This window comes from Teleopsis dalmanni, chromosome 1 (genome assembly GCF_002237135.1).
Source record: "Teleopsis dalmanni isolate 2A chromosome 1, ASM223713v2, whole genome shotgun sequence".
Classification (NCBI taxonomy): Eukaryota; Metazoa; Arthropoda; class Insecta; order Diptera; family Diopsidae; genus Teleopsis; species Teleopsis dalmanni.
In genome coordinates, this window is record NC_051846.1 from 181,925,505 (window position 1) to 181,943,194 (window position 17,690).

Consider the following 17,690-nt stretch of genomic DNA (forward strand, 5'->3'; position numbering starts at 1 on the left):
AATTGCCTACCCTGATTATTTTTGTTAGTAATCGTGGAAAAATAATTAATATCAATTATTATTATATATATATATATAAGCTATAATATATATAAACATTGCAAAAAATAGTAATTAAGATATGATCGTTTTTATTAAAAATGTCATGAGGTTGAAATAATATCTTATTTAATGTACTTCAAGTATCTAAAACTTCATTTGTAAGAAGTTGACTTATCTGGAGTAAACTTATATTTTCCACACGTAATTATGTGAACGAAAAGGTGTGAACTTGTGGCAAAAAAGAAAAAAATAAAAATAAAAAAATTGTTTTCATGCAACAAATGTTTTGTTTACGATAAATAAAAAAAATAAAAAAAAGTTAATATAATTTATACTGCTTTTAATTTACCTCAAATAAAAGTGAAAATTGAGATAAGAAAATAAGTATTATGCTTTGGTTTAAACAATTATTATTATTACTATTTTAATTAACATAATTTTTATTTAATTTGATATTTTTTTTGAAATTAAAATTTTTTTTTAAAGATTTAACTTTTATTGGGTTTAAACTTTTTGGATTCGATAACTGGTCAATAAGTTCCAAATTTTCGTCATACATCAGTTAACGATTGGGGTTTGCCAAAGTTTTCGTTTAAAGTTCTCTGAATTTCCAAAAATTCAATCAGAAAACACACAAGTATTTGCATTTTGCACTGATAAAAAATAATAGGTAATTCCTTAAAATTTTTTTTCTGTTTTATAATTATTAGAAAATAATAAACTTTGTACTTTCCTAATCAAAAATTGTAAAACGAGTGTAAACTAAACAAATATCAGTGTGAATCATGTACATTAATTAAGGCACAGTGTGTGAAATAGTTTAAAATAATCATTTTAAGTGTTATATATTCTTCATTCAAAACATTTTCAATCGTATATACCAAATAAATTTGGCCATACACTGCAAATTTAAAGCTTCATATAAATGGCCAGACTAAACCAAATTGGTATTAATTTTTAAAGTAAGTCCCTCCTCTCCCACTTCCACTGGTCTCAAGCAGTCAGTTCTCAATTAAACTCAAACATGTACATCGAAACATATTAATAATAAAAGGTAAAATATCATTTAGTAGCATAAAAAGTATAAAAAACAAAAATCTACCAGGTAACAGCATCAAAAATTCAACAAATTTCAACGGTTCTGTCAGTAAAAAGAAATCAGCATAGGTAAATAGCACAATACCATACTTAAAGAAACAATAACTAATTCATAAGAGTTTTTAAAAGTTTAAAAAAGTTCATAGTATTTAAAAAGAATGTTTTAATATTGATATAATATGAGTTTTAAAATCAAAAATTATGTGGGTGCTGGCGAAAATGGGATTACTGGTGTAACCCAAAATAAGATATAGTTATAAAAATATCACTATAGTACTCAGCCGGGTATCTTAATTTTATGAAAATCAATTTTTCATACCAATACCATTTTTAGTTTGTTGATCTATTATCCTTATTTCGTAAATGGTGACTTTTCGTCCGACTCCTATCTTCTATGTATTTGGCTAGTTGGTTATATCAAAAACTTTTATTCGAATTCTTGATAGCTCGTTTATCGATTATTTTCGATATTAAAATTCAGTGAGACTAAATTTTAATATTTATTAGTTTCATATATTAAAATAAAAAGACCATTGCAGTTGTTTTAAGAGATATGTCTGATAGATACGGACCCAAGTTTCAATGCATAGGATTTGATAACAGCTAGTTGAACTTTCGAATATCAAAAGTATGATGCATTATTTTTAAATTTTATGTTTTCTTACCCTACATTTCATAACAGCTCTGTTTTCGTATATCAATGATAAACATCTATCATTTGATAGATAGTATATATATATATATATATAGTACATACAGAAAATTATAACCACTCTTAAGTTATATTCCTATCATTACTTGAAGTGTTAAATCATTTAACTTAAATGTATTTGTGTTCGAAATATTTTAATAAAAATCTTAAATACTCGGTATAGTATAATTTTTGAGTCCTATTCGATTAAAACTAATTTGATTATTAAAATACGGGTATATGGTATATCATTGGAGTTATTTCGCAACTTTGTGTTACTGTAAACTTTTAATAAATAATTGATGAAAGATAAAAATTCTCTATTTTTACACTGAAAAAAATATATACATATAATTATAACAATTGAAAAAAAAATATTATTATATATATATAATTGTATAACTTATTTATAATGGGCGTGACATACTATGTTTATCAATGTCATTAACGTTATTAATAACTCTAACTTGCTGTTATAAATGATACATTATAAACTTTGATTGCATTTTAAAAATATATCAACTCATGCCAATATATCATAAAATGAGTATGGATTTCACAGAATTCTGAACAATAATATTTAAAGTTAATAGAATTAAAAGAAAAAACTAACCTTTAAAGTCTGTAATATATACAAACAAAAGGAGATATAATTGTGGTTCTTATATCTAATCTATGAATATAAAGGGAGTGTCACTGAGAATATAGAAGCTTTATCTAAAGATTCTGCTTTTATTGCAGAAGATTTTTGCAAATAGTGTGAAACGTTATTATTTTGGATTATCGATATAGTTCACTAGAACTATATCGGAAAGAAAACTCTCAGTTTATTCACGCCTAAATGCTGTCAGTTCCCACTTAATTTTTACCCTAATGGTTTCTTGCTCGGTTCTACAGATTTTATTAAGTAACTGTTGTATTTTGGACTGATATAATGCACTAGGAAAGCAGTATTTTCATTAGTGTGCTAAATATTGTCTAATGCTCGTATTATGATTGCATCAAAAATTGTGGTCATATATCGGTACTACAATAAGATACAAATTTAAAGCGATAGTTAAAGATCTATTACTCTAGCCTGGAATTCTCCAGCGAGTAAGGGCATGGTATACATATATGTTTATTAAGCATATCCTGCTCAATTTAACTTTTAGTGCTTTAAATTTATTATAATAAAATAAACTAAAACTGTAATTTATTTAGTGAGGGCAATATCTTTTTAATCGGCTTTTTGTTATGCCACGATAAAGTCCCAATAAATGTACTAAAATTATTGTAGAATTTTTGCTGTAGAACTTAATAGTTAGAAAAAAAAAATTTCATTTAGCTGTAATAGTTATTTATAGTCCCAACACTATACATGAAAGAGGCAGTTTAAAATGGATTATTTTGAATGGTGGTATTATTCTGAGTTCCAAAATATATGTAAAGTAAACAAGCAGTATACTTGTTTCGCTTCTACTCTGACAGATTTATTTAAGAAGTAACTTTAGTTATTTTAATTTACTCTATAATTTAAGTTCCCACATTAACATATTCAATCTAAGTAGTCTACTTATCGAGCTTAGAGTTGCATTGAATATAATACATACCTATATATCTCCGTTTAAATATTATTTGTAGAGTTTCCTGACATTATATTATGTTGTTAAATATATTATATTGAATATAATATTATAATATTATTTAATATATCATTATATTAATATTATACAATAATATCATTATATTAATATTATTATTATTTTGTTATATTAATTTTATATAATAATATTAAATAGTGGTAGTGATATTAGATAGTGGATTTAGATATCGTGCTTGAGGATTCAATATTCTATTCAATGAGACGTCAGAGTTGTGTATAAGATATAGAAGTTCTTTACCATTGATCAATTTATGTACAGTATTGATTAAATGTGCTAGTGAATTACTCTCTAGGTAAGCTTAGTGAGTTATAAGGTCTCGTTTTGAAATCTAATAGGATTTCATAAGACTGATTTTGAAATAAGATCTCATATTTAGCCTGATTTTTACTTATATAATTTTATATAGTTTTGAACTTCAACCTTTTCACAATGTTACCGCAATTCCAAACTATTCTTGTCTACAAAGTCAATTGTTTAGTATATTGTATATATCTAAAGGAAATCATACAGTAGCACTGCCTTAGACCAATAACACAAATCAGTACTTCAGGTAATTTTACTAATGTGTATATTTGTGGTTGGATTGTGTCTGCCTTCGCAATTAAGAAGCAATTCCGGAACAAAGACTTTCGTTCCTTAAAAAATGACCAGTCGAGAGGCTAGACACTTGCGTCAATGATTTTTCAATTATTTGTGAATGAATGAATTGTGAGGGATAAGGCGACTAAATACTTTCTTACTGATTTAAATTTTTGTCTCGTGCCTGTGTATTTCACAATTACACGAGAACACAACTGAGATAGTGTAAATGGCATTGTGGTGAAGTTTTGTATACTCCTAAGTCGTTTAGTGAAAATCTCATTTATTATAATAAATCGTTTCCTATTGGTTTTAGGTAAAAGAGCCCAACTAAATGTTTGACGATCGCGCTAATTGAGTCATACTAGAACCTATGAAATATTTTTAGTGCTGTTTTTTCTTGTGACTTGTTTGCACTATTTAGTACGTTTAGTCTGTTTGTATAAAAAATTTATTCCAACTGATAAGATTTTTTAATGACCAAAACTCATTGATGACAAATAATGTTTGGCCGCGATGGCGTACTTCATGTGGATCAATGATTAGTGTTCATTTCAAACGTGTGTAAAGTGTCTTTAAAAAAGATGACTCAATTTAAAATATTCAGAATTTTTCACAACTTTTTTTCTAAAAAATATTTTGCAATATTTGATTTTAATACTATTATTTGGGTGATTTTTTCTCTATATATGTGTGCATTACTCTACACCTAATTACAAGTAATCGCCAATTTGCATCAGGTGTTAGTGGCGCCAAGTGCTTTCGCGTTACTTAAATCGATTCGATTGTAATCACATATTTATAGACTTGGTGAAATAATATTTTATTGACGTTATATATGGAAGAGAGATAAAAAATTACTTCTTTACCATGAAAAAGTCTTACAAGTCTATGTTTATTTATGAATTATTATATTCTTAATTAATTAGAAAAATAAAAATTTCCAATTTAAAGTAAAAAAAATAAAAATTTATTGTTGATGGTAATTGACATATTTGGATTGAGAAATGTAGATTTTAATGTAGACTTTTTTTTTGTAAAATTTTTAATATCAATAATCTTTACACAGAAGTATTCAACAGAAATTTTGTTTTCTTTCAATGTGAATTTAAAGTGCAGTTAGCAAGCACTTTTTATTTTTAATTCTATTTCATTTCATAATATTTAGACAGAAGTATTTAACAGAAATTTTTATTTTTTCTAATATGAATTTGAAGTGCAGTTATCAACCACTTTTTATTTTTTATTGGATATGATTTCTAATTTTTTTTTGTGCTATCAGCTGTAAGTTTGATTCTCATTACATTAAATAAATATTTGCTAAATTTGAATTAAAGAGTAATCTGTAATCTTCGAAAAGTAGTGAACTACAACCACAAAAATTCTTTTTGTAGAATTTTAATTATTTTAAAAAATGGATTTTTTGGCTGACCATACAGCTATTTCGAATATTGCCAAATACCCATCATCAGTGATCTTGGAAATAATTCTTGTATTTAATTATTCGTAAATAATTTAAATTTAAATCTTAATTTCCGAGTCAAAATTAGATTAACGGCAGATTACCTGACATAGAATGACTACCATTCATGGCCTATACAACTATTTTTATGTATATCTGGAATTTAACTACGTTGGTTTTAATTTACTGTTGCATAAAGAGTATCATTATTGGTGTTTTGGAAGATGGAACCAAGTACCCAGTACATGTTTGCACAAATTTTTTTTAAATTTGTTCTGGGACATCAAATGCGTAAAAAAGTTGTAAGACACCTGCTTTTGAACAACATATATTTGTTATTGGTTTTACATTGTGTCAAGCCTTACATGCTAATAGTCTGACAAATTCTTGAATGAAACCAGCCTGGTACGATCTAAGAGGTTAGTGACTCTGTAATCTTGTTCATGAAAACTCAAATCAAGATTTGTTTTAATCAATTAAAGATTTTATTTTATGTTCTCTTATTCTTTCGACACAATTTATGTCTAGACCAAGCCAATAATACAGACAACTTTAGATGTCAACAGTTGAGTATATGATTGGAAACATTACATGGTGTCGTCCATAGTAATCCATTAATATGAAGGCAATTAATTAAATTTATATACAGTGTATTATTTTTAACATTTTTAAAATAATTTTTAAAATAATAATAATTTTTTTTAAGTCTACTAATTTGTTTGCTATTCTAAATAGAGTAAATTTTTAAATACGATTTAACTCCAATAGCTAGGGAATATCTTATGCTATCTATACCAAGTTTATGTTGAATTTTACTTGATGTAATAAGTTTAATAAATCGATAAATTAGATCACAGATTACATATCAAAAATATACTACTTTTGGTTCTTATTGTTATTAGCCCCTCTTCACCTTTGTGAAGGATCTCTTCATTAGAAATGTGCACTATCCATGATTCCTTCAAAATTATATTGCTTTGCTGCTACATAGAAAAAACTAATTTTTTTTTAATAAACGTTTATATATGAATTTATAAATAAGTACATAGATACTTAATATTTGAATGATGTATATCGTAACCTATATATGTTATATATTTTAAAGAAATACATGTGCTTTATCTAAAAATTTTTGATAGTTTTCTTTGTGATTAAAAATAATGATTATTAAATATAAGAAAATAATTTTTATTTTTTTAATATAATCATAAGATCATAACAAAAATCATATACAAAAAAATAAAAGTACTGATTATTATTTTTAATTATATTTTTTTTTTTATTTTTACTGAAAGTTCACATATACATTAAATTGTTTTACTTAGTATCAAATACTACATTTATCTGTCATTTAATTTCAGGCCTATTCTATTTACATTAAATAACTAACATAAATATTTAGAATATTTTTAAAATTTCCAAAATTTTATTTGTTTTTCTCTGACGTACGAGGACCATCTTCAGCAGATACCAGTTGCGAAGATATTGGAAATCCCCAAATGTAGCCGATATGATAAACTAAAAATTATTCATCACAATTTTCAAAGTCTATTACTTATCTTGTATTGGCACGAAGTGTTGTTTTTTTAAGCTTAGACCTCCACCCACCCACTAATTATTGTAAAAGATTATGCCACTTACGTTTAAGTTCCGTAAATAATAAATAAAGGCGTGAATACCGCAGAGTTTCTTTTAAAGCGGTGTAAGCGTCATAGAGTTTCTGGTAAAACATGACACTGATTTTATGTGACTTTTATTTTTATTTAATTATATTTAAATATATAAATTGTTTTGTCGTACTTTTTTTATAAATGTGTATTTTAGTCATACGTTTATCCGAAAAATCTGATAGTAATTTAAGTGACTTCGTTAAATTTTCGCTGATGTCGAAATTTTTTCATATCTGCGGTATAACATAATAAACGAAATAGATAAAAACAAATTTTGTTAAAGTATTTGTTTTTTAATTTTAATTTTAATTTTAATTTTTGGTTTTCTCATCACAATAACTTTCCACTTAAAGCAGCAAAACACAACTAGATATCAAGACTTTCAATATAAGATTTATACATAGTCATCATCATCATCAGAGTAATCAGCGCTGTGCAAGATCATCGCTGAAACGCGAAGATTGTTCCTCAATTCGGATGAAATTGCGAGTATAAAAAAATTATTAAATAAATTGTTGATATTTACTCAGGTGTAATTGCAGCAATTGTAAAAGCTCAAAATAATAATTTTTAAAGTTAAGACAGCAAAAATAGCATTTCGTATCTAGGGACGGAAGTAGAAATGTGTGGAAAAATGTTGACGGTTACGGCGTTGATGATGTTTCATTTAAGACGATCGAGATCTTGTCACTGTTTAATGTTTAATTAAGACAATAAGTATCTCAGAAGATTAGTATAGATAAAGTAAAATCATTGTTCTGTTAATAAAACAAAAAAAAATATATATAAACAAAATAATAAATAAATAAAACAAAATTGAATTACATTTTTATTAAAATGTTAATTGTTGTCTACCTTGGTACAGATTTCTGAATTGCCTTATAAGGGACAATCCTTTAAATTATATATATATATATATATATAATATTAGAAAGTAATTTCCAACACATTTTATATACATTAAAATAGGTTTTTAAACACCACATTAGCCTAATTTGAATTTGATAGATTAGAATAAAATGTTAATGTATAAACTATAATAAACATAATAAGTTTTTATATAAGCATTTAATTTATTTTTTAATCTATCTATTTTATAGGTTAAAAAAACTCTGAAGATAGATTACAGAATAGCACAATATAGTTTTAGATTTCCATTGTAATATTTTGTGCTAAGCCTAACCATACAAAAAACATTCAACCTTTTGAGTGAACGTCAGAATGAGGGTCTTTAAAGACTTCTTTATTAAACAAAGCAGTAGAATCTTCTTCTGAACCACATTAAAGCCAAATAATCACAAATAATATAACTAAAAGTCATCTTAGATACTTCTACATAGTTGAGATGGTATTATAGGTTAAGTTGTCTCTTCAGGTAACTTATCAGCAACTTTAGCTCTGTCTAACATAACAACTTAAGCTGTGATCAAATAGAAATAATGTTACGATTGTGAAATTTATTTAAAATAATCAGTTTTTAATTGCCTAAACAAAGGAATAATTATTATAAGAGAACGTCAGAACGTTAACTAGTGGCAATCCACGTCGTGGAAGATATATATATATAGTATAGTATATATAGTATACATAATATTTGTTTATAAATATTTATAATATCATATGTAATATATATGTAACATATAATGAGTTGAGTCAGATAACCCTATGCCATTTTTAATAAAACTGGTAATATCTTTAATCCTCACATATAATCCTCAAAGGATGCAGTGACATGGTGACACAGTTCCTAACCCTTTTAAAATCTATATATCTATCTAATTCATACATTAAGATTAAATAGATGTGCATATCAACACATTAGGATCAGATAAATATTCGAGAACATATTGATTGATTATAATATAAAAATTTTGCCTTTATTGATTACAGTACAAAAATTTGCTACATGAAGTGATTTTTGGTATCTCTAAATTTAACAGTACCTTTTAAATATAAGAATTTATAATAAGAATATATAGTGGCATTTATATACGTCCGTTAAGCATTTCCTATATGCATCTAATTTAGCACTCTGTCAATTTTATCTTTTTGGAAAATTACATTTGCTAATGATGGATTAGTGATTTGTGTTTATAGAAGTCATTCAAAAGTTTCTAACCATATCTTGATAGACACCTTGGTATACGAATTACATATTAAACACTCATTTGATATACTTTAAGATCGTGAAAGTCACTGCATTCTAATATAAGGTTGACGATTCAAAATACCTGATCGTATAAATCTGATATTGAAGAAAACTTTTTTGAATAAAATTAATCAGTTTTGTTGAGAAAACTAATAATTTATTGTTTTCATGACCAAAATTTTTCATATCTTCTGATGTATATATATCTTCAGTCAATATATACTATAGTCATCTTCAAGATAGTAAGGATGACTATAGAATATAGTCAAAATATTTATTTATTTTTGAGTTTTTTTTTATTTTTTTATTAGGTATTTTCAATACCCCTCTTTACGCCTTAACTGGATTATTGTTTATCACTTCATCAGACTAAGCAATAATTGTCCTCAGATCTGCATACCTCCCCGAGGAGCCTATAACCATTCTGAGATTTGATAACGGGGTGTTGGTAAGTCTGTCAGTCCTTTATGTATTTTTTGATGGAATCAATCTTGAGGTCAAAATATTGGTGTAAATAAATTTTTTTTTCCAAACTCGATTATCTCGTTCCAACAACAAAATTAGAGAACAAAATTTATTAGAGAGTATGCATACTATTCATAAGGTCTTGACATAAATGTCTATAAAAACTATGGTAAATATAATCTATCAAAGTTTTTTAAGAGTAATAGAGTTTTATTTTTGATTAAGAGAACTTTTGAATTGTGGTATGTTGTATCAATATAGTACAAATGGATCAGATAAAATGTTATCAGATAAAATACTTATTGTTTGTTGTTCCTTTAAATATATTTTTAAATGTTCGTATGTGACTATAATCGATTTAATTTAACCAAAACATTCAATATAATTGGTAAACTATCTCGGTTAATGATGTAGCCGTCCGTCTTCTTTAATTTTTATCTCTGTTAAATATTTCGTTTTGCCTAATGTCTGCTGCATCCGTCGGATACAGCACAAAGTATCTTTTTGTGTCGGAAATCGCATGTACTTTTACCTCGCCTATCTGGTGCGCGACAGTCTATCAGTCTGTCAGTGCGTTTTAGTATCTTTTAAACAACACTTAAGTAAATATCATATAATAAATGATATTTAGCATTTGCACATATTTCTTATATTTTACGGATTTATTTACTTTATCTCAATTCTTTTTTTTTTTTTGTTTATTTATGTATTTCATACACTTTTCCTTTCTTTTACTTATTGTTATCGATGGCATCGTTTGTCAATGATTTCGTTACTCAGTATTTGTGCATTCAAGTATTTCGCATCTTTTGCTTTTGTGTGGAAAAACAAAAGTTGTAATTATTACAAATTGTTTGATTTGTTGCGTAAATAAACTGATAAGATGAGTTAAAATTATTCCCGTACAAGAATTCCCAATTTAGTTGCGCGACATCGCAATGAAATCAGTCAAAATGCTTTTGTTGTACCGGCAATTAACGAAACATATTACTTTCGTAATATAAACATACATATTTATATTTATGTAAATATTATTTAATGGAAATAAATATTTAAAGGATATTGAAAAGAGAATCTTACATATGGAACTGCAATTGTTGCTAAAGATGACATGGAAGTACACTCAGATAAGTTTGTTCTAACCACATATCTTTTAAATTGACCTGTTCATTGATAGCTCATTTACCACATGAGAAGATATAAAAACCAACATGTGGTATGGTTGACCCAACACGATGCATCGAGTAAGAATATTTTGATCTGAGATTTAGTTAAAATGTGGTTAAATCAACCGAATAGTTTTTCTAAGTGTAGATTATAAAAAGGATGCTGTGGTCGTGCTCGAGTGGAGATTTTTTAAACCTCAATCAGTCAAATTGGAAGTTGCTTGATTGCAGTAATTGGTCAGCAAATATCCCTCAGCTTTTCATGATTAGCGATTATTGGCCATTTTTAAGTCCAGTTCTAACAAGACATCCATATAAATAAGATTAGAATCAAGCTTGAGAATCAAGCTTGAGAATCAAGTTTAAAATAATTCCCAAAAACCTATTTCTTCTGTTAGTTAACACAAGGCAATCATGAGGACCTATGCTTCACTGGGAGAAGAGGATAAGACGAATCATAGAGAAAATGCGAAAATGCGAAGTTTTTGGTATAAGTTCCATTAATTTTACAAAGACTGATTCCTATACGCCAATCCTTGAAAGAATTGCAGTTAATTTAGAAATTTTGCAATTATAATAATTATAATAAATAAGAGAATAAATAATAGTTTATTTTAAAGATAATATGAGTTTTTGACTGAAGGTTTTTCATGTTGACTTTTTCTTGATACTGTATATTGCATATGTGACATATCTCACCTATGTTATATTACCTAGGTGAGCTTTCTGACCTATCTTATTTATGTGATCTATCTGACCTATCTGACTTATCTGTTCTATTTGTTCTATCTATCATATCTGACCTATCTGCCATATCTGTCCTATCTGACCCAATTGACTTATCTATCCTATCTACCCTATCTGACCTATCTCGCCTATATTACCTATCTGAGCTTTCTGATCTATCTTATTTATGATCTATGTGACCTATGTGGCCTATCTGACCTATCTGACTTATCTGTTCTATCTATTCTATTTATCATATCTGACTTATCTGTCATATCTGTCCTATCTGACTCATCTGACCTATCTGGCCTATCTACCTTAACTGAATAAAGTGTATAAAGTATATATAAGAATCCTATTGCTTGTAGCGAGATAAAGGACACATCAGTTTGCATATATGGTAAACTAGAAATACAAATTTACAAACATGTCATACATAATCGATTTAAGGATATTCATTTGCTTTTCTATGAGTTTTCTGTTTGCTTGTTCGTCCTTATTATGCGCCCCATTCGGTGATCTCTTTATAGTTAATTAAATCAATCAAGTCAATGTATTATTGAGATATAATGCAGCATTTATACCAAATAGGTATGGTTCGCCAATAATTATATGGTCGTATATACGAATATGTAGGTGATCCCTATGCTTTGATTTAACGTTAAAGAGAAAAAATATATATAGTTTAAAAATTTCGTGAGTAAATAGTAACTGATTTTCTGCGGAACTATCTGTCTAAATACTGCTGAAGCTTCGACAAAGCTAATGTTAACTTTCTTCTAATTTTTTGCTATCATTTTAATAAATAAATTATTTAACATAATATTGGTAAAAAATTAATATCACCAAACTTTTGGTTTGGTATGTATGACTAATTATTCCCATATCGCACTTTGATTTCATACAAGTACTTAAATTTTAGAACCACAAACGAAAATATCTTAGAATAATCTTAGAATGATTGAAAAATTTGGTGCTATTAATCCAGAGCAATTTATCATTCTTAACATCTAATTGATAAGAAGGTAAATAATAGCTGATTATGTATAAAGTGGTGAGTGTAGTGAACAAAGTGGCAGGAAGTAAGTAATTAATGTTTATAGAAAGCATTATAAAATTTTTCGGAAATATTAAAAATTATATAATTTATTGTAAATTTATTAACAAATTTTCCATAAAAATATTTAAAACTTCCGAAAACAGATTTCAGAATGTTTCACTCTCTTTTTATACTAGTAGTTATATAGTAGATACATTAAATTAATATATAAGAAATATTTTTTATTTACATAGAGTCATTAATAAGCTCTATACAGGTAGACAGATCAATTATAACAGAGACTTATATTCCCAATAGAGGAGACTACATTGATCTTAATAGATCTTTTATACAGAAAAAGACGCCCATACAACAGATCTATAATCAGTAATTTTTTTAAAATAAATTAATCTGATATAGTAAGATGTTTTGCTCTTTCATCAATCAACGGCATTATTATAGTTAAGGAACACAATGCAGAATACTTCAACTAATTACACCCCATACCATACAGAGACTGTACTCCATTATATTAAGTAATCAGAATTTGTAAAGATAATTTGAATGTTACAAGTAGATAGAGAGTCATACCAGATAGAGACAGTACTCTATCACATTAGAAAATCGGGGCTTGTAAAAACGATGAACTTGATACAATGGAAGCTAAATATGAATATTTATCAGATGCAGATTTCTTTTTATAAAATAAAATTAATCTATAACAGTTATGTATATCATTATACAAAAGAAAATGTAGAAATCAAATTAGGTTTTAAGAAAAAGAAAAACTCTACTCTACTATGTAAAGAAAATTTACCAATTACTCAAAAAACACAATAAAAATGTAACGTATGTAATACAAGTTCTTTGATTATTATATTATATACCTATACTTTGATACAAGCCTTGCTTAGATTTCGTAAGGCTTATTTACGCTTGATTTACGCTTATTAATTCATTTATTGGGCTTTTCCTATTTTAAAACCCATATTGATTTTCTAATCAAAACTGGCAAGTTTTTTATCGGTTTCCCTAGGGTTAAAGAATGATTTCCTGTATTAATTCCAGATTGTATGGAATTTAAACTTTTAAAGATATGGCGATGAGTGTTGCAATGATGTCTCATAAATATTGGGTTCACGCAATTCTCGTTTTTCTTGTTATCACAATTTCGGCAAAAGTTTAGGGTTTTTATATTTAGTTCTTGAAATGTTTCTATTAGTCCATAACATATGTCGTTGTTACTTCTAGCAGTTAAAGAAACGAAGTCTTATTTCTATTATTAGTTGCAGTATCAATTATTTCTTTAATATACAACGTCACAGTCTGATCAAGTGCTCGTGAAGATTGTTTCTTTCCCTCAAGTTCTTGGGTTGTTAATTTTTTGTTCGTGTATTGTTCGTGGTATCTACATTATCCTTTCCCTGGAGATGGACTAAAAGTGCTATTTTTATCATTAGTTGGAGTATTAATTATTTTTACAATTAACAAGAGCACAGTCTGATCGCGTATTCGTGAAGATTGTTACTATTCTTCAGGTTCTTGGGTTGCTCGTTTTATGATCGTATATTGTTCGTGGTATCAAATGCATACGAGTATCTACATAATCTTTTCCCTGAACAAGACGTACAACTGCTATTTCTGTCATTAGTTGGAGTATTAATTATTTTCAGAATTTACAAAGCCATAGTCTGATTGAGTACTCGTGCAGATTGTTACTATTCGTCAGGTTCTTGGGTTGCTCCTTCTTTATTCGTGTATTTTTCGTGGATGAAAGGCATAAAAGTATCTACATTATCTTTTCCCTGCACAAGGACTACAACTGCAGTATTGGTTTCTGGAATTTTACTGAAAAGATATAGTGATATGTGTTATTGTGCTATCTCACGAAGAGACTGGTGGCAAGTAGATTGTGAAGAAATTATTCAGTGTTTTTTGTTATAAATTTATTTTTTACTTATTAATTTAGAGAACACATCTATTATCGTATGTATGTATTTAGTGGAAGTGAGATATAATTTCATCAGTGTATCGAACTACATAAATTCTCTCAAAATAAATTTAGACTTTATTTGTAGTAAACATTTTTATCGTTCAGTAGATAAAGTTGATTTGCTTTTTGATCGAAATTTTCAATTCAAGTCTAAAGTTTAATTTTTTTCTATGTATACGGGTATATGAATTATATACAGACAAATGCCTATGAAAATTATATATTACAGATATAATTAATGTTACCTTACGAATTGTGTGTTGGGTCTTAAAAATGAATTTATAATTATTGATATCAGCGACTTTGTGTTTTTGTTGCTGCGTATAATTTTAAAGGCTTTATGAATATTTGTGTTGATCAACCTGCTTGTATCTCTTATCTTGGAAGCATGATTTCTCTCACCCCTTTATTTAGTCACCTAGAATTTCACAATAACGAGAGAAAAAATTATCAAAGCTTAGGAAATCAATTAATAATTTTTATTTCATTACTGTGCTGCTTTTCTTGACAGTTCAGCTTATTTGCTTATCACAGCGTTTACTGTTGTTGGTGCTTATCACGCATGCAGATACACGGGAGTTACTTTTCTCACCGCCCTTCGCCATACCTGGCCATAACTGTGCGCTGATAATTTGTCTTAGGAAAGCATTTAAAAATTCAAGTACTTTATATCGCATCAAAAAAATATTTCTTTTGTTTCAGTTCAGAATTGATTACCTTTTCGTATTTTAAAATGGGAACTTGCTGACATCGATTTCAGTGAAGTTCAGTCATCCTATTTACCTCAGCAACATCGTAGATTGGAAAATATTATTTAGCGAACTGCTGCCATCTGCCTTGGCACGTAAATGATTGATAAGTATGCTGTTTGTATTTTTGGAAATTTATAGATTATAATGAATTGCGTTGAATTCAGCTATGAATTTTATAAAAACAAGTCGAAATTTAAGATACGGCTGTGAGGGTACGGGTACTACGATGTGGACATGGACACTCATACTGATTAAATTTAAGTATATAATTTTTAATAAATTTTAAAAAGTACTTTTCGATAAGAAGCTTCATGTTTAACTATGATTTGTCATTGCTCTAATTTTAAAACGAAATCTGATCGTAAAAATTGAGTAAAATTTTGTGATAATCAACAATTCTTCTTTAATATGGTTTAATATGACACTCCTAGCAGTTTAGGAGGAAGCACTAGGGGTGGGGTTACTGTTCTATATACTTTAAAATGTATTTAACCACTATTTTCATTTGACCTTCAGAAAATCAAATTAAGATTTTTATGACTTTGTCATTTCCTTCGTCATTTACACTCATACAAGTGCCGTCATTTATGGCTCTGTCAATATGGAGCAGCAGTTCAATATAGCTATTTAAGCGAATGTGACTCTGTTTATCTCTCAGTTCAGGTGGTATTTGAAATTGCTACGGGCTGTAGTTATTGGCAAATAAGTCGTTTGGTTGTAGTAATTCCCCCTCTAGTATAGCAACGAAAAAGGCATTAAAATCTAACAAAAATTAAATAATTTCGAAATAATTCTGTCAAAGCTACAGATAAGATATTTTGACTGATGATGTGTTCACTTTTTTTATTCAGTTCGGCATTTGTGATATTTTTCATAGGATTTGTAAAGAGTTAGATACTATCTGCCAATGTACGTAGTTTTCAACTCATCAATTTATTTCATTTCATTTTATTTTATTTCATTTTATTTTATTGAAAAGAAAAATTAATTAACCAAGTATTTGCGCAAATATTTCGTAATGATGTGAATCAGTAACGATTTTATTTTTTAAATTGTACAAACAATGATTTAAGTATATTACTTGAACAGAGAAATTGTAGAGTAGTAATAATAAATTAAATTCTATATAATATTAAGGTTTTAAAAACTTAAGATATATACTTGCATTGATTGTTTATACATTATATTGTAAACAAAGAATCGATGTTAAACCGCTTATCTGGAATATCTTGCATAAATATAATTATTTTAAAAACCATAAAATAATTAATAAAAAAATTAATATACAAAAAGAAATCTATGAAAACGTTATCATAATACTTTTCTGTACCAGTAATGTTCGAAGATTTCCTTGGTGAAATTAATTGAAACCTCTACGCGCTATAACAGGTATGATATATATGTATATATCATAAATGCTCATATGTACACATTTATATAATAAATGACAATAATAAAAACGGTTATATAAATAAATATATGGATGAGTGGATATACCTATACTTCTCTTCTTATTTGGCACTACAGTTCAGTATAAACCTTGGCCTCCCCCACGATCCTCCATCTGTCCTTCCAATCATTCTTGCATCACCATATACGTTCTCATTCCATCTTGTTCATGGTCTACCTCTGTGCCTGGTTGTCATCGGCTTTGCGTTGAATATGCTGTTCGGCTTTCTCTCCGACTCCATTCTTATTACATGCGTAGCCCATTGTAACCTTTGCGACTTAATGTATCTCACTATATTTTTGTTTCTAAGCAGTTCTTCAATTTCATTATTTGGTCGTCTTTGAAAAGTTTCTGTATCAATTTGGATTGGCCCGTAGATTTGGCGAACTATTTTCCTTTCAAAAATGTTTCGTCCGCCTTCGTCATTGTCCATGTTTCTGAGCCATATGTGGCTACCAGTCTTATTATGGTCTTGTAGCTTCCTTTCCTTGGATAGTAGTCTTGATTTCATTAAGTCTAAATATTTGTAAAAACATCTACCTATTTGCTGCTTGTATTCTATTATATATACCTATACATGTGATATATATAACAAAAGCTTAAAAAACTAAATTATTATAACATGATCATTATAAAAAATATGAAATAGAATGCCTAATATAGAGAAATTCATTAAATAGAGGACTCATTAAAATAGAGGACTGCAGCCATGGTAGACATTTTATGCTGAAACAAACTGTAATCGGCAAAAAAAATGCTTCC